Consider the following 24,462-nt stretch of genomic DNA (forward strand, 5'->3'; position numbering starts at 1 on the left):
GTCTAAGTTATTCCATCTTGGATAGGGTGAGTTAACCCCTCCTGAAACTGCTGTCCTGCCTGCTGCCTTGTTCCAGACCTTTCGTTGGCCAAATGGCAGAACACTGTAATAGCCAAACTAGATCAAGCCCTTGGCAGAGCCAACCATGTATACCATTCATCATATTTTTCAGGCCTGGGTTCAGCCCGGTTAGAAAGATTGGACATATCACCTATCACTCACTCTCATAGAGGCAACAGGGTCAAGGACCATTCACTTCTGAGATGTTTTAATAAAATGAGTAAACAGCTTAACCAATTACAATTCTTCCCTGGTTTAAGATATGCATAGGATGGAACAACAAAAGCAGAACCCATGAAAATCCTAGCCGGCCCAAATCTACAAGACTCCCACAGGCCCTGGGGACAAAGCAATAATAGACTTCTAATATCAATGGAAAGTTCAACTTTAAAACTTCATAGTGTCCCAGTCCTTCTGTTTACTTCAAAAGAAAGAACATCTTATGCGCATGTTTCTCCCACCATAACTAACCCATCAACATGAGTAATCTGACACATCCGGTTACACACTGCACCCAACCACAGGACACTTCATATTATTGGTCACACTGACATCAAACATTTAGGAAACCTTACTACAAGCTAGGTCATCAAGCTAGCCAATTTGAAATCATCAAGTCAAACAACTGGTATCATGCAGAACATATCAGTTAACGACAATGCACTTTAGTTAGAAAAAATAAAATAGAGAAATAGATATTTGAAAATTTATTTATTTTTTTTTGAAAATTTAACATACATTGCTGAACAACTTATCAATCAGAAAAACCAAATGGGATTATAAACTTTTTAGAAAATATTTAGAAAAATACCAGGGTGATGTCATAAATACTATGTACTAAAACTGTAGGGACAGAGTTATAAAGATTGTTAAAGTTTTAGTCTCAAATGCTTACATTAGAAAAGAAAGAAAAGTTTAACTTAATAAAGTGAATAACCAACCACAAGGAATTAGAAAAAAAAGAACAGTAAACTAAACTCAGAAAGATGGGAGAAAATAATAAAAATAAGAGAAGTTAATGAAAAAGAAAATAATATAATGAAGAGGGTCAATAAAGATAAAAAAAAGTAATAAAATATGCAAATCTAGAGAAAATAATCAAAGGGAAAAAGATAAAGGCATTAAAAATAATAAATAAAAAGGAGGTAAACCTATAGTTACTACAGAGATTAAACAGATAAAATATTTTGAACAACTTTGTGCCTATGAATTTGAGAACTTAGATAAAAATATACATATAATTAACAAAAACCAATTCTTAAAAAAAAGACAACATAAAGAGCCATATAAGCTTTTAAGAAATTGAATCAGTTTAAAATAATCCCTTTAAGTGTGCACATGGGCATAGGCATACACACACACACATACACACACACACAAATACACACAAATAGGATTCAGATGGGGATCCCTGGGTGGCGTAGCGGTTTGGCGCCTGCCTTTGGCCCAGGGCGCGATCCTGGAGACCCGGGATCGAATCCCACGTCGGGCTCCCGGTGCATGGAGCCTGCTTCTCCCTCTGCCTGTGTCTCTGCCTCTCTCTCTCTCTCTGTGACTATCATAAATAAATAAAAAAAATTTTTGAAAAAAAAAAATAGGATTCAGATGGATTTCTAGGAAATTCTACCATTCAAGCATTGGGAAATTCTAATCTCACACAAATTATTCCATACAATGGAAAAAGAGTCCTTTGTAATATAACAGTTTTCAAAACCAGACAAGGATATTATAAGAAAAGAAAAATGTAGGCCAATCTCCCTTATGAGTGAATAGATGCAATCTGAAAATAAACATTTTTATAAATACAAATCAGACAATGTATAAATAGGATAAGTTACTAAGACCAAGTTGGTGCTTATGAGGGATTCTAGATTGGTTTATCATGAGAAGATGAATTAAAATATTTCAGCACATCAACAATTTAAGGTGAAAAAAATCATATCTTAATAGATGTCAAAAAATTGGATAACACACATCCATTTGTGATTTAAAAGAAGAGACAAAACCTCCCTAACAAACTGGGAATGGAAGGCACTTTCTTAACCCAGAAAAGGGCATTTCAAAAGTCCCTAACAAAGAGACTTTCAAAGCATCCTCTATAAGCTCAGGTCCAAGATAAGGATGTCTGTTTTCATCAACCTTATTCTATATTGTACTGGAGATCCTTGCACAGGAAAGCAACAAAAAGAAATAAAAGGTAAAGGATTGAAAAGAAACAAAAACTTCCATTATTTGTATATGATATGATTGCTTACACAGAAAATCTCAAAGAAAAACAGAGCTTAACACATTGAGATTACTAAATAAATGTTTGCTGAGGAAATAAGTAATAAAATAGTTGTGTGCATTAAGTGAAACGTGTCAACTATTTGGCACATAGTAGAAGTTTAATAAAAACTAATTTCTTTTCCCTTAAAATTTACATTTTTTATCTATGTCATGTGGGCAAAAAAAATTTAAGTAAAAATTTAAATTAATACGAGATGTTAGATTCAAAATCAATACACAAAAGTAAATTACATTTCTAGATACCCACAGCAATTAGCTAAAAAGTAAATTTTTAAAATATACAATTTAAAATAGCAATAAACATTTTTAAATATCTATGATAAAGTAAAGAATGTTAAGCTTTCTATAGAGAAAACGAAAAAACTTCATTAAAAGACAATTAAGAAGAGTGAATAGGAATATCTATCATATTATCAGGTAGGATGATTAAACATCATAAAGTATATCATAGTTCTCTCCAAACTGATCTTTAACTTCAGCACAATTCTAACAGAAATTCAACAAGCTGATTACAGAATTACCAGGAAAGAAAGGAAGACCAACAAAAGCCAAGATGCTTCTTAGAACAAGATGTGAGGTGGGGTTGGGAGATTCTCCCTACAAGATATCAAAACTTACTATAACCTGTGGAGATCAAGGCAGTGTGATATTGGTGCAGTTATAGACTAATAGACCAAAAGAAGAATAGAGCACCTAATAATAATAATACGGAAAATGAATTTATGACAAAGCAGACATTAAGGATCATGAGAAAAGTTGGTCTAATCAATAAATGACACAAGGTCGATTGTTTATCCAAACAACCAAAAAAAAATAAAAAATGAAGCTGTATCCCTATCCTACACTCTAACATAAAAATACTTGATATAAAACACCAAGTTATAAAAATTGCCAGAGACGATATCAAATCATTTTCTCTATAGCCTTTTGTTTCTTAAATAAGAAACAAATAATGGAAAATTTAATGAGAAGATGGATAAATTACATTAAAATTCAGACTATAAACTCACCATTAAGCATGGTGAGCAAGCAGGGCTCCTGGGTGGCTCAGTCAGTTAGGCGTCAGACTCCAGGTTTTGGCTCGGGTCATGATCTCAGGGTCATGAGGTGGAGCCTCATGCATCTGGGCTCCAGGCTCAGCATGGAGTCTGCTTGAGATTCTTTCCCTTTTCTTCCCCCTTTGCCCCTCCCCCATTCATGTTCTTTCTCTAAAATAAATAAATAAATAAATATTTAAAAAAATAATGAAAAGCAAGCAATAGAGAAGGGAAAGATACTTGCAATACATACAACCATTAAGGAGGTTGTGATTCAGAGGGTTCACTGTGAACCATGTGCGTGCCCTACTGCCCACTGTAATTGGCTTCTTCTTTTCCTGGCTAGGAGGCAAATGAGGGCCCTGGCTGGCTGTGTGGGACAGTGGGCTCCATTGGCAGTGCCCAAGTTTGTGGCAATGGTGGTATCGGCTCAATATATATTCACCTTGAAAGGAGGATACAGAAGATCAAGATCATTAAGATGAATATTGGATAGCAAAGAAATGACTAATTAAGAGTCTGCTGTCTTTGTGAAAATGAAACCAAAACTCCAGAAACATTCAGTTCCATCAAGAACCCTACAAGGGTAGAAAAAATTATCTGTGACCTTGTCTTGTCAAAGGAGGAGCTGTCATACTTCTCATAGTAACATACTTGAATATGACACTAAGTGAATACAAAGGAGAAAAAATGCCCAACATTTTATAATATCATTGACAACTGCAAAGTGTTTGTAGATAAATGTCAAAAAAAGATATTCAACTAAAGGAAAAATATTGTGTTATTAAAGTTGATCTTGTTCTTACCAGAGAATAGAAGTACCCTTATACGGTAGAAGAGTATACTAACTCACATAATCTGCCAGTAAAACAAGCTTTTTTTTTTAAAGGTTTTATTTATTTATTTGAGAGAGGGAGAGAGAGAGAGTGAGAGAGAACACAAGCAGGGGGGAGGAGAAGAGGGAAACAGAAAAGCAGGCTCCCCATTGAGCGGGGAACCCCACATGGGACTCCATCCCAGGACCCTGGGATCATCACCTGAGCTAAAGGCAGACACTTAACTGACTGAGCCACCCATGAACAAGCTTTATCAAAAGCTAAACCTAAAGAATTTATGGAAGAATCAGATGTCATGTTCAAGAATGGAAATACGAATTTCTTTGATAAGTTCCAACAACACAATAACCCAGTGTTCATATTTTTGCCTGAAATAGGTAATGTACTATAAGAGGTTATCTATTGGGACGCCTGCATGGCTCAGTGGTTAAGCGTCTGCCTTTGGCTCAGGGTGTGATCCCGGGGTCCCAGAATCGAGTCCCACTTCGGGCTTCCCACAGGGAACCTGCTTCTCCTTCTGCCTGTGTCTCTGCCTCTCTGTGTCTCTCATGAATAAACAAATAAAATCTAAAAAAAGAGAGAGAGAGAGAGAGAGAGATCATTTATCAAGCTAGTATTACCATCCAAATATCAAAGAAGTGTCCAACTTCATGATTTTGATGAAAATAGGGCTTTCAAAGAACAAAAAGGGGAATTAATACACATATTTCACAAAAACAGAATATTTCAATCCGCTAAAAGACAATAGCAACTTAATGCTTTTGAGAGACTCCCAAGTAGACTTAAGAGTGGCAGATGGGGTAGCTAATGTTGAATATATTCAGACAACTGGGTATCTAAATGACAGAATGGATGAACTTTTAGAAAAGTACCCAAGCTCTTTCAATATTGCTTTTATACAATTTAGTACTTACTGGAGATAGCCAATATTAGTTTCCTATTGCTACTGTAACAAATTACCACAAATTCAGCAACTTAAAACAACACAAATTTATTCTCTTATAGCTCAGGAGGCCAGAAGTCCTAAAATCAAGGTCAGCCCGGCTGCATTCCTTCTAGTGGCTCTAGGGGAGAATTAATTACCTTGACTTTTCTAGCACTGGAGGCTCTCTGCACCCCTTGGTTTATGGCCTAATCCCCCATCTTCAAATGCACTTCCAAGCAGCACAGCACCTTCTAATGTCTAACTCTGACCCCCCCCACCGCCTCCTTCTTTTAGGACTGTGTATTGGGCCTAGCCTGATAATCCAGAATAATCTCCCCATATCAAGATCCTTAGGTTAACCACATCTTGAAAGTCCCTCTTGTCCCATAAGGTAACACAGTCACAGGTTCAGAGGATTAGGATGTGGACATCTCTGGGAAGCCACTATTCAGCATATCACACAAGTAAACCAGGAGACGTGTACAAATGTTTATAGCAGGAAAAACAACAACCTAGAAGGAACTCAAAAGTCTATTAATGGTAGAACAGGTATAAAGTGTGGTGTTTTTATTCAAAGGCATATCATACAGCACTGGATATTATTACTATGCATTTCAATATTAATCAGTCTTGAAAACATAACGCTGGGTAGAAAAAGCAAGAAACAGAAGAATATACATAGATAAACATTATGTTTTCAAGACTAATACAAAGTTCAAAAGTAGATAAAACAAAATTACATGTTTAAAGGAACACATACATAAGTGGCAAAGCACAAAAACAAAAGTAAGGGGATAATCGTACAGTACTCAGAACAGTGATAATAGGGGTGAGGTTCAGGAAGGAGGACAGCATAATTGTGAAGGGGCAGCAGAAGACTTCTGTGCTAATGCCTATGTTTTTTGTTTTAACATGGTAGAAACAGAAGAACATCCAGTTTATAATTATTCTTTATAAATATGTCTTTATGACATATTTATTTTCCTTTCCCCTCTGGATATATGATACATGTCACAGTTTCGAAGAAAGGCAATGGAAATACAATGAAAAGCTCTTATCATTGCCAGTATGTTCAAGCACACATTCTGTGACTTTAACTTGCAGAGTTCCAGGGGGTGCGCTCTGGAAACCTACAGGGGCAGTTAACAACCCAGTTCTCAATAAGGTCATGCGGACACTGTGGCTAAACCACTAAATTAAAACTTTGCTCCGATTATTCATACTAAAACTGAATGTTCATTCAGAGAACCACAGACACACTGTAGTTTGTTCACTGTTCTCATTCTTGTGCTGTGTGTTGACATCACCATGTATTATAGATGATCTGCTAAAAATGATAACCTTCCCTCTCTACAGTCACTTCCACAGTGCTTTGTCCCTGTTAACTTTTATGACGTTGATGCTGCTGACAAGTAATGTTAATAATCTAATCAACAAATATAGATATTTATGAGCAGTCAGACATATTTTTTTAACTGCGTCCTTTCTCCAAATGACCTAGAGCTGGATAAAAGCTACAGTGAGCTGTTTTCACAGGCAAAAATAATTTTTTTTTTCAAAAGTGGCAGAACCCAATATTTACGTTAAGTCCACATGGCAACAGCTCTCCAATTTTCCCATTATACTTGTATGACAAATGTCATTGTCAAAGTACCAAAGAACTTAATTCCCTTTTTGAAGGACTGCCTGCCTGTCCAGTTTTACACTTTCTCCATATCCTTTCTATAAAAAAAGACAAGATTTCAAGCATTATCCCCCCCTTTTTCTTTTTAAAGATTTTATTTATTTATTCATGAGAGACAAAGAAAGAGAGAGAGAGAGAGGCAGAGACACAGGCAGAGGGAAAAGCAGGTTCCCTGCAGGGAGCCCAACATGGGACTCGATCCCGGGTCTCCAGGATTATGCCCTGGGCAGAAGGCAGGCATAATCGCTAAACCACCCACGCGTCCCTCATGCATTATCCCCTTAAATGTTACAATATATTTAGCTGAATTGCCTGTGAATTAAAGGGCTTCCTTGAGCCTAAATTTGTCATAAGATCCATATTTCATCTGCTAGAAACTTTACATGATCACAGAACTTTCCCACATTTAGAAGTTTTTCCTGGGGTGCCTGGCTGGCTTAGTCAGCAGTGTATGGGACTCCTAATCTCAGGGTCTGAGTTCAAGCCTCATGTTGGGTGTAGAGATTATTTTAAAAATTAGTTAATTTTTTTAAAGTATATGTAATTCTATTTTTAAAAAGTTTTTCCTTGCTTTTCAAAAATTTTTAAAGAAACTGCATATGGGCTACCTGGGTAGCCCACTTGGTTAAGCCTTTGGCTCAAGTGGTGATCCCAGGATCCTGGGATGGAGTCCCTCCCACATCAGGCTCCCCATGGGGAGCCCACTTCTCCTTCTGCCTGTGTCTCCTCCCCCTTGTTCATGCTCTGTCTCCCTCTCTCGCAAATAAATAAATAAAATCTATAAAAAAAAAAAGAAACTCTATAAATGTTACTATTCCTTTTTCCTGTTTCTGTAGAGGTCTAAGTGATGAGCATGCTGTCTTGTGTAGCAAAGGGGACAACTAGTATATGGGGGTCGTTTTCTCATATGAAAATAAGAAAAGGGTATTGTACAGCTCAGTTGACTTCACACACCAAATAAATTGTGTCTATGCAATAATTCTAAAAATACATATAATTAAATCCATACTAGTTATATGTTTTATATATTTTGTACTATAAAACATCTAACAAACTTTCACTATATACAATTTTAAAGGGTAGGTGGCCAATCAAAATTAATAAACTTGAATGAGTATTGGAAGATACTAAAATGTAGGAAGTCAGTTTTATATTATCTGCCTTCCATTCTTTCTGAAATGGACCTCGGTATGTGATTATTTTAAGTAACATTCAGAATGGTAAAATTGATTTTAAGATCCTGAAAGTATATAAGATTCCCTGCCATGAACTCTCTAAAATTATTGTATCACAGAGAAGTTTTTAAAAAACAACAGTTGGGGAAAGAGGGCTGTAACCAAAACATGACTTCTTGTTACAAAACTGCTTTGTATCTACCTTGCACTAAATCATTGTAGTAGGCAACAAGAGACAGAAAATCAAATAATTAACCAACATCGAACCGCAGAGGTAGCAAGCATAATACTCATCTCCAAAACATCAGTGACAGAAGTCTCTAATGCCTCTGATGGCTCTGCTTTTGTCAACTGGAAAGAACACCTTGGGAATTGCACAGTAGGTATTTTACATGTATGAAAACAAGGGAATGAGCAATTAATCAATTCACCCAAGGCCATGGGCAATAAGCGACTCAGCCTGGGTATTAACACAGGACTGCTTGATTTTTCAAAACCGTACAACACACCGAATACTCAGATTTTATATATCACGTTGTCTGAACCTTAATTACAGAAATTTGAACCAACTTTGGTCCAGATCCACAAAGACTTATGGTTGGAATAAAAATTTTCCCTGTTGTATTTCACCTTGCGCTTCTAAATTTGATCTTGATAGAGGTTTTAAGGCCTTTAGTAATTCAACAGGATTGACTCCAATTGTGAGACTTAGAGTGACATGCAGTGCAACAAAAACCTGCGTAATTTCCTTGACCTGCCATCTCAGATCATCCACCCACAGGGCATTTTTTTTTCTTAAGATTTTATTTATTTATTCATGAGAGACACACACACACGCAGAGAGAGAGAGAGAGAGAGAGAGAGAGAGGCAGAGACACAGGCAGAGGGAGAAGCAGGCTCCATGCAGGGAAACCCGACGTGAGACTTGGTCCCGGATCTCCAGGATCATGCCCTGGGCCGAAGGTGGCACTAAACTGCTGAGCTGGCTGCCCACCACAGGGCATTCTTAACATCTGACACCATCTTCTCAGACTGGCCTCTTCCATGAAACAGAATCATGATGGTTTGTAAATTTCCTAGCCATAAACTCCTTAAACTCAACTGAGATAAAAACAGATGAGAAATAATCCTGATAATCATATTTTTGCAAATAACTGACTTAGAGGTGTACTTGCTGCAGCAGTGATCTGAGATATAATAATCTCCTTAAAGTCATCACAAGAAGGAATTACCAGAACTAAAATACTCTTCTGTGGTCCTGCAAAATTCAATACATCTTGGTCAAGGTTTCTTAATAAATGTCCAAGGAAAAGTAAGTACTTTTAACAGGTCATGACGGTGAGCCTAAATTCTATTCCTGCCTCCTCTAACAGGCAATTGAGGGCTGAGGACACTGGATCTGGATCAATGTGTGGTACATTGGATGTCTTGGCTAGATGTAAGGATGTGCTATTCATGAGGTCAAAAGGTGGAAGACAATGGCAAATGTAGGTAGCATTTGAACAGAAGGCCAAATCAGAAAACAGAGAAGAGCATATATATAAAAAAAAAAAAAAGTCAATCAGAGGAGCAAGCAAGAGAGAAACAATCAAGATATATGGCTTCTAAGAAAAAGACTGGGAAGATCAGAGCATCTGGGGGGAGGCAAGGCCTGAAACAATTTCCCAAGATGAGGGGATACTGGCCCCCTTGGGTGTGGATAGTCAGGGATTCATTTAAGATGCTGAAGGGGAAGATATTATGTTTTTCTTTCCTTTCCTCTTATAGTATAAAAATGAATTATAAGCCTTCAAGCATAGATTCTAACCAATATTGTCCATAAAGACCATTTCTGGTTATGGTTTGGGCAATGTGGCCTTATACTATGACAATCATCCCTGGCTGATATTAGGTATTCAGTACACGTTTGCGAAGTGGAATTTAATAAATGACTTTTTGATGAGAACCAATGCTATTTTCCTCACGGACAGTATCTGTCATGGGCAGATGATTCACACTGATGCCTTATAAATAGCATGAATTCCTTAGGAAATTTCTCCACTGGGCCCTCCTTTTATACTAAATTCAAGATACTAGCCAAACCTGCAGTGCTAAGTATTGTGTGTGTGTGTGTGTGTGTGTGTGTGCATATAAAGACAGGTCAGGAGTCTACTGACATTAAAATTTGCCTTGAAGAGAAAGCAACTACACAATCCAGCTTTGCAGCAACAGAGTCCATGACTTTGGCTTTCACTTGGTTTTCTAAGCCAGTAGGTAGACAAGCATCAAGTAGACAATGTATACCAATTACTCCAGCATTGGATGTGTAAGTTAGCCTTTAAATGAAGTTTGCAATCTGTTTAAATTATAAAGGAATTGACATAATTATGAAACTGATTCTCCAGATAATAAAAATGATAGCTATCATTTACCAAGAGCCTACCATGGGCCTGGTATCTGTGCCAGGCGTTTTATATAATCACAACAGCCATGCAAAGTGAGTATTATTGACCCTGTTATGCACACAAGGAACCTGAGGCTAAAAGAAGGTAAGTAAACTTACCTAATGTAATTTACCAATAACTGAGCAAGAGTGCTGACTCAGAGATGCCTGAGTTTAAAACATGGGCTCCTGGGATCCCTGGGTGGCGCAGCGGTTTGGCGCCCGCCTTTGGCCCAGGGCGCAATCCTGGAGACCCGGGATCGAATCCCACGTCGGGCTCCCGGTGCATGGAGCCTGCTTCTCCTTCTGCCTGTGTCTCTGCCTCTCTCACTCTCTCTCTCTCTCTCTGTGACTATCATAAATAAATAAAAATTTAAAAAATAAAAAAATAAAAAAAATAAATAAAACATGGGCTCCTTTCATCAAGCTACGCTACTTTTAACAGTTAGCTGTTCGCAGTCAGGGCCACGGCCCATATTGTTGTGAAATGCAGCTCCACGACCAGAAAGAGATCTGTCAGTGGTAATAAACAGTAGTTTATGTTCAACTTAACATACCAGAACAAAGTTAACACTGCCATTCACCAAATTCAACAGGGTAGCCACTTTTTCCCCAGTCTGTTGATTAAATATATTAGCAAAGGTTGACCTCTGCAGAAGGAAAGCACAGAAGAAATCAAGTATGCTTTCCGAAAGCTTAAAACCTCATGCTTCATGAGGACGAGGCACATGGCGAATTGTAAATACCTTTTCTCAGGTACAACCCATGTCATAAAAATGATGAAATGACCCAAGAAAGTGAAGCTTGAATCCTGATTTTACTTTAATTTCCAAAAGCTGAAAGTTGGTATATAAGTATAATGTATGATTTCCCAATATATCCCCTTGAGTTAAACCTCTCATGATCATGGTCATAAAGGAAGTTCATGGAAGTGCAAAAAATGCTGAATGTGATGCCAAGTCCTGAATTCCCTGTCCCAGTCCTGCTACTATTTACTTCCAAAATTCTAGGCCATTTAACTTCTCTAAGCCTCAATTTCTTCACCTTCTAAATGGGAATGATTCCTACCTTTCATAGAAGTGAGGATGAACTGATACAGTATAAAGTATTATATAAATCATAAAATGCTACATAAACATGTCACCACATCCAGAATACAGAACAGGATTCAGACTAGGAGCATTAGGAGCTCTCCATTTGCCAAATCCTGTCCTCACAAGACTTGTTTATTTCCTGTATTGTGTTCTGGGATATTTCCCCAGATGTTATTTCTGGGATATTATCCCTCACCCCACTTATTATATTTGATTGCTTCAGTGGGTGTCTGTCCCGAGAAATCAAACCAGTCCATGAGTAAAGCAACAAAGGACTTCCCTCTAGCCAAACAGCAAAGAGCTGTTGGGCCAATAAGTCACTGTCATGGCTATAACTTCGATGCCCTACATACAGTTCACCTATAGCATCCAAAAAGTTTCACAGTACAGAGAAATGTACAATTTATTCCAGGTTAATTTCCTTGCTTATATATTCTGGAACTCCAGGTCTTTACTCAGAGACATGTACATCTCCTACTTTAAAATGGATATACACAACTATAAGATCTACAAAGAACAACTCTATCTCTGCCTTGCAGATTATCAATATGTCCAAAGAGTGTGGGAAATTTGTTGACAATTTCCTCTAGTTAATTTCTAATGATGCAAATAGATTTCCTTAACGGATTTTGGTATTGACAACTTGTGATGAAAAATGAAAGGCTTTTCTTTTTCTTTTTTTTTTTAAAGATTTTATCCATTTATTCATGAAAGACACGGGGCGGGGGGGAGAGACACAGGCAGAGGGAGAAGCAGGCTCCATGCCAGAAGCCCAACGCGGGACTCAATCCCGGGTCCTCAGGATCACAACCTAGGCTGAAGGCAGGTGCTAAACCGCTGAGCCACCCAGGGATCCCGGCTTTTCTTTTTAAAGGAACTATCTGTGTTGCATGCTCACAACTCAGCTTCCAGAAACATCAACTGTGTAGTCCATGTCAAAGTTGTCTCTCAACTTCAGTAAAGAGTGTTGTGAAAAGATGCTGAATAGCTCGTTATTTATTGTACATACAGCACAACAGAGGCAGCAGGTCATGTGCTTAAGAATACAAATTGTGAGGGATGCCTGGGTGGCTCAGTGGTTGAGCATCTGCTTTTGGCTCAGGTTGTGATCCCAGGAGTCCTGGGATTGAGTCCCGCATCAGGCTCCCCACAGGGACCTCTGCCTAGGTCTCTGCTTCTCTCTGTGTGTCTTTCATAAATAAATAAATAAAATCTTTTAAAAAAGAAAACAAATTGTGGCTCCAAATAATCAGGGCTCAAACCCTATGTTTTTTTTTTTTCCTATGACCTAATAGTTGGCTATATCCTTTAATGCAGTTGATGGGAAGACCCAAAAGCAAACCTGAACCCAAATTCTTTCTTTCTTAAAGATATCATCCACTGGCGATACCAAGGAATAACTTATTCCCAACTTTCCCAAAGATAAATAAAGACAATGTGGGGGTAGTAGAAGGGAAGGTGCGTGGGGGGGATGGGGTGACTGGGTGATGGGCACTGAGGGGGGCACTTGATGGGATGAGCACTGGGTGTTATATATGTTGACAAATCAAACTCCAATAAAAAAAAATATACACACACACAAAAAAAGACAATGTGTTGCTACTCAAATAGAGCTTTAGTACAATTCCCCTAGTTTACACCACCAGCCGAATGGCAGCCACTCCTACAACATTCTGGAGCAGCCACTAATAACTATTGAGTGACTCAGACACATAGCCATTCAACACTACACATACCATGCTACGAAGATACTAATCATACAACTCTTGGGCAGAGGTGTTTTATAGGGCTTTTCCTCTTCCTTTCCATAATTAACATGAAAATTTAGAACTGGAAATCTTAGAAATCATTTTCCTAGCCTTCTCATGTTATATATGAAGATTCTAAAGTCACAGAGAGTAGGCTTTCTGCCCAAATTCCCACAGGTGATAAGTGCAGAGCAGCCCAGATCTGTGTCCCTCTCCTGCTCACAGGCCTTCTATGGTTCATTGTCTTCAAAGTGGCCCTATTTTCCTATTGGTCCCATCCTCCTAGCCACTGCTAATGAGGACGGACTCCTTGTAACCTCATAAACATTCTATGTGGAAAATGAATATGAGCAGAATTAGATACATTAAAGGAAGATTCAACAATCTAGGTGAAATACAATGGTGACTTGGACTGGGGTTGTGGCAGCAAAGATGGAGAAAAGTGGACAGACCTGAGATTTCCTTTAAAGAGTAAATCAGAAGAACTTTCTGATGGATTTAATTTGGTGGGTGAATAAAAGGAAGGAATCAGAAACAATGTCCAGGTTTCTGGATTGGGTAAGATAAGGCAGGGAAAGGAGCATGTTTGGGGGATGGGACAGTAAAAGAAAGTGTTCTCTCAAGGTTTCAGATAAAATAATCTATTTGAGAGGTGGCATGGCTTATGTAAGAGGAGGAATGGGGGATCTCTGGGTGGCTCAGCAGTTTGGCACCTGCCTTTGGCTCAGGGCGCGATCCTGGGGTCCCGGGATCGAGTCCCGCGTCAGGCTCCTGGCATGGAGCCTGCTTCTCCCTCTGCCTGTGTCTCTGCCTCTCTCTCTCTCTCTGTGTCTATCATGAATAAATAAATAAATAAATCTTAAAAAAAAAAAAAAGAGGAGGAATGCATCTTCCCCTTTTCTGGATTCCATAAGAATAGATTTCCCTTAACTTTCCAGCCTTTAGGCCCACCCCTTACTCTTTCCTATGAAGGCAGGATAAGTTACCTGATTAGTATGCTAGGGAGACTAACTGGGTATGCACAGCCCAGCCCAGCCCAGCACCCCTTAATTTTCTAGAGTCAGGTTACCCACAGAAATCATTCCCCTATTCTTGTTCCTCAATGCCGTAAGTTTCAAAGGGATAGGCCCTTATGTGGAGAAGAGTGTAGGCATCTAGAATTGTCTGTATCTGAGAGAATAGGTCTATTTAATTCTGAAGGTATTTTAAGCCTTTAAATATAAGCCCATACACCAGTATCTGCTCAACAAGTTATAAATGTGATATTTTGATGTTCCATTTCCTCTTCTGTCTTATCTTTCATCTCAGCCAGTTCAGGGCAGTAAAGAGAGATGTTATTGATAAGCAGGGTCTTCTCAGAGCCCAAGAATGAGAGAAACAGTGACAGAAGAACACAATCATCCTAACTCTAACACTTACATCCCTGTGGCCTCAGGAAAATGCCTCCAGGCTTGCTTTGGCAAGTCTCTGGCCTATTCTTTAGCTTTGTACATTTACAGAGAATTTGAGACTTACAAATGCATTCAAAATAAATGTACTCCTTTATCAAGGAAGGGAAAAATACCTTTTATAAAGCTGGAGTGATTAAAAAAAATTCTTTCACATACAAGTCAGGCATTCCCTTCTGCTAGAAATAATAAAGCAAGATGCAGGTGTTAAGGTTTTCAGTCAAGAGAAAACATTAGCTCTAGACACAGGGCCATGTGGCTTATAAAATTTGGTTAACTTCCTCTTTGATGGACTGTCATGGAAGGGCAGCAGCAAGTCTGGTGGCTGAATTTTACAAATGACTAGGCAAGTTTTAGAGCATTAATACAATAGGGGAGAAGCAATATAATAACAGAGGTGATTAGATCCTACATACTTCTTGGTGGATTCAGGAGGATGGAAAATATTTATTTTCTGTGTACAAAAGGGAAAGAAGAATGCTGCAGGAGACATTAACTAACAGGAATGTTAGGTTAACAGAAACAGGACCTCAACCAAGCAATCAGCCTGGGAATTGCCGGCATAGTAACTTCTGTGTCCATTGCTAAAAATTCCTGGTAGATACTAAATGAAGAGATATACCAAAAAAGTAATATTTCTCATTGTTCTAATAAACACCTGGAAAAAAAAAAACCCTGGATGTTATATACCAAATGTTTAAATACCAATTTCCCTGTCAGTTGTTCTACTTAGAATGTACTTGAAGGGCAAGATCTTTTTCATATTGCAAGGTATTGACCCTCAGAAAATAAATTACAACCAAGGAGCACATGGTGTAAGAGTTTGGAATGTATTAAAATTGTGTGTCTTAAAAGAAAAACAAATATTTTATGTATCTGATCTTAAAATGAAAAAGAAAAATACAATTGCAGGCCACAGGGAAGTGAAAAGGAAACTCAGTTGTTTTCTGAGGGAATCCTGTGAGATTTAAAAAGTTGCTTGGGAGATTAAAAACTGAGAACAAATACTTATTTTCACATCCTATCCATTTTATGTTAAGGTCAGTAGTGTCAGGGAGGGCCAGAAGCAGACAGAGAAATGAGAAGCAAGAATAAGGCAAAGGGGCAGGGGCAAGATGAAGGACAGGAAGTGGGGGGAAGGGGACAGGAAAAGCAAGAGGAAAAGAGAGGGAAGTTGGGAGGACAGAGGGGAAGCAATTACTCAAAAGGAAGGCAGGTGTGGAACGCCAGAAAAGAGGAAATGGAAAGTTCGGGACAAAGAAATGGAGAGAGGAAAGGGGAGAGGTTGAGGCAAGCCAACAGTTAAGGGGAGTCTGAAATAGGTTAGGTAAATGTGTCTGTTGATGCTATTGTTCCAATGAGTTCCGGAACATGAACGATGGTGATTGTGATCACTGTCTAGATGTCATTTAACCATTCAGCACAACTGGTCATGGGTGACTTTAGAAGAGTTGCATCCTTCTCAAAGGACTATTTCCTAGGGTAACGATTTAGACAATCCAGATAAAAATATCTGGAGTCTAAAAAAGAATCTGATCGTCTCAGAGGATGCTCCTAGGAAACAAGTACAGATAGAGAAAGGAGAGTACTGGTGGTTCTTTGGGGGAAGACAGAAGTAGTGGTGGTGGTGGTGCATTTACTTTCATCAAAGGCTTGGTACTAGGCTCTCTGTATACACTAATTTGGTATATTTCCAGCCCTAAAGCAGAGAGCTCCCAGTCTGACCTTTTACACTTTCCCTAGTGAATCAATCTGCCTTGTCTAAAAGACGACATTACTGCCATCCAAATAACCATATGAAAATAAGAATACATGTCCTTTGCTAATCACTGTTTTCCCAAGGCCCTAGGCCTGTTATGTTGTCATGGCTGATACTTTTTTTTTTTTTCTCTTGCTTCATCCTCTCAGCTTTGCCAATTCCTCTTCTCTACTGGTAATAGTTGAATTGCTCAGTTCCCTGCACCTTCACATCTCTAACATTCACAGCCTGGACCACCGGAGCCTTCTACATGACCACCTGACCTAGGAATCTAACCTCATGTATGAGAAAATGAAAGGACCCTTGGCCTATAAAGTGGTCTACCTCAACATTCTCAGCTAAACCCCTGGTCTTAATATGACCTTGTAACGTAGTACTAGTACCTAGGCCACTTGCCTTAGTGACCAATTCTTGACTACCTTCCTTTTCCTCACTTATTCACATAACAAATATTTTTGAGTTCCTAACTACTTACATGCTAGGCACTGTGCCGCACACAGGGAGTGCTATAAAGCTGAGAAAGTCATAGCATCTGCCCTCAAAGAGCTCACAGTTTAATGGACAGAAAGACAGGTGAGCCAAAATTAAAATTACCAAAAATAGAATAAACAGCAAGAGTAATATGGGTGAAGTGTTATGGAAATAGGTAGAAAAATAATAAACTTCTATGGAGAGTTTGCCACCCTCATTATTCTTACAGATAAAACCATCGTATAGGCACCACCCTGGAACGGCTTTATGGGTATGCATCCAATGTAGTCACACTGAGCCCCATCCTAAGAAGGGTCTATACACACACTTGAAATTTAAGTTGAATTTATGTTTTGCCCCAGCCCCATGACCTCTACCTGTTTCTACCCAGGGTTATAACAGGGTCAGGTTGATGAGGGTTGAGACAGGAGGGTGCCCACATTCTGCGGTTGCCCACCATTCCTGGTGAAGTTGTGGGTATGGGTATGAGGAAAATCAGGAGCCTGCAGTGTCTCAGGGTGGCACAAGGCTCTGGCTGTTTCCACTGCAGGTTACAGTTCCATAGCATGCTCAGTAAAGCAACTCTGGAGTGGCCTCTCACCCACCCCTGATCCAGGTATGATGCATGTTCTGGCACAGAGGCTGCAGCCTTTTGGGATTGTCTATCTGGTGTAGGTGGGGGTGGCTGGCCTGGAAGGATGACTAGAACCTCATTTTGATTTTTCACTGGGTCCCACAAATTATGTAGCCAGGTCTAGCTCCATCCTTTGTAACCTACAAAACTTTGAGATTAGAGACAACAATCTCCTCAGCAAATGTCCTGCCTACAGAGTCCTCTTCTCTAATCCATTCTCAACAATGGAAACTAAAACAGCAAGAATCTTCTCCCCATTTCTTCCAGGTCCCTTTTCCAAAGCCCAGCTGGTTTTCTCTCTCAAATCTTATTCTGAGAAATTAATCCTGCTCATGAGCCCCAGCCTATGAAAACTAGGAAGACCTGCTGGAAAGGATGGCTCACTACTTGAAGGTCTTACACTTTAAGCTGCATGCCATGACTGGATGGCTCTTGGGCTGGGATCCACTTTGGGGTGGGCCTACGCTATATTTGCCAGCCTCCCTGCAGTTGGGTATGGCTACATGCCTGAGTTCTGGAGTCTGGAAAGACAATGAAATGGGAAATAATGTGTGCCACTTCCAGACCTTACCCACAAATCCTCCCATGTCATTCATCCATTTCTGTCTCCCCTCATCTGCTGATCACATGTTGAATCCCCATGTTGCAGGTGTGGAGGCCCAAGCAGGAAAGAATGCCCTCTTGGAGGACAGCTACCCATTCATCAGAAAGAGCCACTGAGAGACGCCTGGGTGGCTCAGTGGTTGAGTGTCTGCCTTTGGCTCAGGGCGTGGTCCCGGAGTCCTGGGATCGAGTCCTGCATTCCCTCTGCGTATGTCTCTGCCTCTCTGTGTGTCTCTCATGAATAAATAAATAAAATCTAAAAAAAAAAAAAAAAAAAGGAAGAGCCACTGAGCTTGCCAGGTGTATCCTTTAAAGCAGCTACAGGCACTCTATTAGTAAATATATTTGTGGAAATTTTTGAAAAATACATGAAAGAAAAGACAAAGACAAAAAGAAACTCATCTCTATTAATGTTCTGGTGAATCATCTTCCAGCCTTTCCCCATGCATTATTCCCAGAACGTTTTACTGAGTCCTCATAACGTAACAAACAGCATGTTGAACATTTTTGATATATAATATCACTTAATCCTGACAACAGCCTTTTAAGATAGCTATCATTATCCCCATTTTAGGGCTGCAGAAACTAACAATTGTAGAAATAAAATATGATACAACTCTTGAGGGGTTGGGACTGGGAATCAAATTTGATCTGTCTGATTCTGAATCCAGCCCCCTCTCTCATGCTTTTGTTATTGTTATTATTGTTAAGAAAACCGGGATGCTACTGTTTTATAAATATGCTTCATTCACTTAATATTTTGTGGGCAACTTTCTCTGATTAAATGTTCCATTTTATGATATAATATAATCTATTTATCCAAACATTTAGCTGGATGCTTGGATTGATAAGCTTACACTTTTATAAATAACACTATCACAAATATACACAAATCTTTGCACATACCCATAAAAATTTTCTTAGAATGATCTGGAATTGCTAAATCAGAAGTTAGGACTATTTTTAAGGCAATACATACTTATTGCCAAACTGTCTTTTATCAGTGATTTCCAAAAGGTGGGGAGGAGACTTATGAACCCAGGGAACATTTGACAGTGTCTAGAGACATTATTAATTGTCACAACCGAGCAAACATCTGGTGGGTAGAGGCCAGGCATTCCAAAATGTCCAAAATGTCAATAGTGCCAATGTTGAGACACTCTTAGCTACATAATGGTCTCATCAGGGCATGTCACTCTTGAGACAAAATGAAGACTACAATAGGGCTCTTCCATTCATTCAAACATGATTCACCAAAAAGGACCTACTTACTATATGTCCGATACCGTAGTTAAATGCTAAGTTAGCATTCAAGGAGAAGGGTCAGATCAACAATCAAGAGTAAAGAGAGGAGGTGGTTTGGAAGCAAACTGTACCTTCACTTGCTAAAGAGAAAGCATGTCTATTTCATTTTATACCTTCATATCTTTCCATACATTTTCATCAAATGATTTCCATATAATTTTGCATTAAGTTATACAGCCTTACAAAGTTGCCACAAGAAATGATTAATTTTGTTATATCGCTACATACATAAATGCTTTATTCTTCAAAGCTATCTCTAAGAATAAAGTTGGTTGTTTCTTCAACAGAAACTCAAGGTCTTAGGTATGAAACATCCCTGTGGTGACAGTGGCTTCTCTTTCCCCAGCTGACCTTTTTGTTCTTTAATTTAACATAGCAGATCATCTCAATTTGGTTAATTCAGAGGTGGAAAAATGTTTGCCTGCCCTTTCTATTTTAAATTAGTAGGCACTCCCCTGAGTGCCAATTCCTTTCTGACTATTCAATGGGACTCACAGCAGGCATGGAAAACATAAAGGGACCAAATCCAGAAGCTGCCTCTCTGTTTCCTCATTTAAGAAATGGATGAAAAGAGAGAGGGGAAAGATTCCTTGGACCCGAGCTGTGCTTATCACCCTCTTCTCCAGAGATTCTGTGCTTCTTGGCCTGCTTGGCCAATGCTTGGCACATTCACTGTCACTCTCTTCCTTGCTTCTCTGTATGCTAATCTCTGGGCTATAATAAAAAGGGGATGCAATGGCTACCCTGGACTTTCAAAGCCAGTGCTCAGAGAAGAGGAAGTGAGGGAAGAATCTGACCCCAGTCTCACAGAAGACAGAAAAAGGAACCAGCCTTAACAGATGCAAGAAGCATATATCCTATCATTTAGTGGTTCTCTAGAAGCAAAAAGAAGCATCTACGTAAGAAACGTATATACTCTATAAAGGTGGCCATTAGAGATGGGATTACAGCTTCATCTTTCCAGAGGAATTTATGCAGAACAACTTAGAATGGTTTCCTTAGCAACCCTGAGATAATCTTTCCTACAATGTCCCAAGCCTACAGTTCTTAATTCCATTACAGCTGTTATTAAAACTTTAAATATGTAATCATGCACATTAAGTTGCCAAATACTCATAAAAACTATTAGGTTATTAAACTGTATACAGCCATTTAAATGAAAAAGGAATAACATCTAATTTCCTTAAATTGAAAAAAGTAAAGGTTAAGACATTCTGACAATTTGATAAATATCAGTAGCTTAAGTATAAGGATAATGCACAGCAAAACATTAACAACATATCCAAACAGAAAAACATAAAATAAAGAAAGCCTATCTTCTATTTGGTGAATAGTCAATACATTTAAAATAAATTTGTGTCATAGATTCCACCTAGCCTAATAAATTATTAGAGCTTGATTACAAGCACCATGATTTAGTATTCATTTAGCCTTTAACGTTGGCTACCACAATTTATTTAGTTTACAAGTACTAGATCCAAATACTGTCATTTTAAAAAATCTTTTAAGGGGGTACCTGGGTGTCTCAGGTGGTTAAGTGTCTGCCTTCAACTCAGGTCATGATCTCCAGGTCCTGGGATCAAGCCCCATGTTGGGCTCCCCACTACGTGGGGAATCTACTTCTCCCTCTGCCCTGCTCATGCTCGCTCTCTCCCAAATAAATCTTTTTTAAAATTTTTAAAAAATTTTTAATCTTTAGGATTTCAAGAATAAAAGTGCAAATGGTCAATCTGGAGACTTTATAGCACAAAAACCCAATACATACTTTTGGGATTACATGTTATACTAGAAAAATAGGCATATTCATCAGTTGTAAAAAATTAACATAACTACACTTGTCAAATGCACAATATGTATTATGGCCAGTAAATACTGACAGTATAAAATTCATTTAAAGCATTTGGTTACTTTACAGTTTAAAGTAATCATTACCTATGTATAAGGCATCATATATGTATGGTACTATCCTAAAGTGTGCCTGAGACTAGTTTTAATCCAGTATGGTAAGAAACACAGACATGGAAATGATTGTCTTGAAGGAGAAAGGTTATACTCACAGATCCTTAAAACACAGGAGGCATGGCACATCATGCAGGGCCACATGGGTAAAGACCAGAGTCAGCCCTTACTAGGGTTCTCTTAGGAAGAAATGGCAGAGGCAGGTAGAGTCCCTGAATCAGTCTATTATCATATAGTTTGAATAATTTCAGCAGGCTCTGGACTATAAGAGTGGTCTGAGACTTGGCCCTGGGGTGACATAAACAGGGGGATTCTGGCTTGGTGTGTGAGTTTGATCAAGCAGATTGTTGGGGATGTGCGCTCTTTGGGTTGGTTGGTTTGTATATCACAGGTGCAATTGCAGGGGAGTCATTCATTATCTCTAGGAATTAGCTACCCTTGAGAGGGTCAGTCTTTGCAGGATCAGGGCCCCAAGAACCATAACATCAAGAATATGGAAAATAAGAAAATTTGTTCAATACAGGTACTACTACATTTAAAATCAAAGTTCTCGTTTCATGCACAAGGACCTTTCCAGGGCCAGGCCCTATGAATAAAGCTTGCTTGACTATGCATTTAAAAACATGATAAGGTCTTACATTGCTTACTTTATCCTTTTGAATATTCTTTCTCATTATCTCATTAGAATCTAATATTGGATTTAATAAATACGTCCTTACAAAATACTGTGGGATAGACATGTCTGGAAATACTATCCCTTTATTATAGCTGAAAACTCTAAGGCAGAACTGGGAATTGACCTCAAGATTCCTATCTCTAAGTCTAGAGCATGCTCTATACCATGCTGATGGCTTTTACCATTTAACGAGATTAGTAATTGATGAATTCAATTCTCAAACAAATAAGCTTATTAATCAGGTTGTTTAGGGAAAAAGTTCCATTAACTAGACCAAAGTCACTTCTTCCCTGTTAGGTGTGATTGGCCCAGGCTGCCTCCTATGGAGTTTCTTCAGGGAAATAGCATATTGGGAATAAACAAAATTACTTGGACAGAAGAAGATAGCCAAACACCAATGAGGCATTTCTGAACTCATTTTCAACAGATTTCAATCACTATTTTCTATACACTGATGAAATTCAGTGTTCAAATCAAAGAGATATTTCCACCTGACCTGGTCTCTGCACACACTTACATTCATGGTGAGTAAACTATTAAATATCCTCATGACTCTGGATAGCCCCCCTTTGGTTCTCCAGATGCTCTTGTCACCATTCACTATTCTGTTCTGAGCCAGAAGGCTGACTCCTATGAATCACTGTGCCAGGGAAGACTCTCTTTGCCATCCTGGTTTCAACTCACCCTGGGTTCAAACACGGAGTGACACTGGGTGGTTGCACCCACCTCTTCAGATGTAGGGATGGAGGTTCACTTCTATATAACAAGGGCAGTTGTATTGTTTACTATTGGACACTTTGTCATTTCAGCTGGAAGGAGGGATGGAGAAGTGGTATAGCAACCAGCCCAGTTTATTGATGATTATAACTATAGGGAATACAAGGGAAAGAGATAGCTCTTGCTTGGACATGCTCTCTGGACATCTAATAACTACATCTTGGAATGAGTAGTTTGCAAATTCAACCATCTCAGAAGTTGAATTTTTGAGACCTTCTGAGAGTATGTGAAACATAAGAAATGTCATCGATAAATTTGAAAGTACAATGTTCCTGAAAAATAAATAATTACAAGGTTGATAAATATAATCTCTCATGTCTGAAAAGACTTTCAGAGAAAAGTTCTAACATCCGTAAGACCTTATCCTTGAAGGAATGTTTTATCTTTAAAAAGTTGTACTGCATGAATGGGGTAATCACAGAAAACTAGAAAATTCAGTTAGCCAGAATAGACATACTCCATCCTATGCTTTGGCCAAGAAGATGGTAGTGGGCTGCTGCTAGTTTAGTATTTGGCTAGCAGCAGTCTACTTTCTCCATGGTTTCCACATGGAATAAAGTAAAAATAAAAATTAAGGGGGTGAGGAGATAGGAACCCAGCAATTATATGAAGATTTGATTAATGCAGATTCAAGCAATTCAGATAATTGACCAGTTATCTGGGCTTCGTAAGCCCTATTTAAAAAAAAAAATCTACAAAATCAAGTTTAAAGAGTAAGAGATGTGCTCAGGGGATGAATTCCTGGCTTAGCTATCTATATGGCCTGCACAGGCTGAACTTTGTACTTGGAGGTGGTTGAAATGACCACATAAAGGGTATATCCATGTAACTACTTAGTTGAATAGATTTACATTAATCCATATATGAAGTATTGCAGAATGTGAAATGAAGAAGTCATGATCCTAATCTTGGGGAATTCATGGTCAAAAGGTCATGTAGTATCCAAATAGTTATGATACTATAAAAATAGAAAGCATTACAGAAGATCAAAGAGGGAGAAATCCTATCTAGTTTGGGTGGGATGGGGCAGAGATTAGCAAGAACTTCATGAAGTGGGGCTTTGAGAGGTGAGAGGATTTAAACTGGCAGAGAAAAGAAGGCAAAGGGACAGATGTGAGTGTGCATACCATAGTTAGTGGTCAGTAGAGGCCACACTGAGGATGGTGGACATGGAGGCTCTGCAGTCCAAAGGTCTTACTCAACCCTTCCAAGCCTCAGTTTCTCCTTCTGTAAAATGATGGTGGTTAATAGCTGCCTATGGGAATTGTAGAGAGGATTAAAAGAGACAATGCTTGCTAATGAGCTAATGCCTGGCTCATAATTAGTGCTCCATAAATATAGTTATTGTTAATCCACAGTGGAGCTTCAGTTTCCCTTCTATCATCATATTTTAATTCTTAAAAAATGGACACCCTTAAAAAGCTCTCAAAGCTTCCTCATTTTATCATTTAGATAAAAAAGATTTCTTGGGCAGCCCAGGTGGCTCAGTGATTTAGTGCCGCCTTCAGCCCAGAGTGTGATCTTGGAGACCTGGGATCAAGTCCCGTCAGGCTCCCTGCA

General features: G+C 38.8%; 1 protein-coding gene, 1 long non-coding RNA gene and 1 pseudogene across 2 annotated transcripts in view; 2 read left to right on the forward strand and 1 right to left on the reverse strand.

Moving 5' to 3' along the window:
* The window catches only part of PDE11A (phosphodiesterase 11A), a 363,233-nt gene that overhangs the window by 330,203 nt on the left and 8,568 nt on the right, over positions 1-24,462 (reverse strand).
* Positions 3,890-6,563, forward strand: LOC112668258 (cytosolic 5'-nucleotidase 3A-like; annotated as a pseudogene).
* LOC112668174 (uncharacterized) lies at positions 16,160-18,406 on the forward strand. Its single transcript, XR_007408554.1, has 3 exons — positions 16,160-17,564; positions 17,850-17,975; positions 18,232-18,406. It is a non-coding gene; the product is annotated as an uncharacterized LOC112668174 (long non-coding RNA).

This window comes from Canis lupus, chromosome 36, assembly GCF_003254725.2.
Source record: "Canis lupus dingo isolate Sandy chromosome 36, ASM325472v2, whole genome shotgun sequence".
In the NCBI taxonomy this organism is placed as follows: domain Eukaryota; kingdom Metazoa; phylum Chordata; class Mammalia; order Carnivora; family Canidae; genus Canis; species Canis lupus.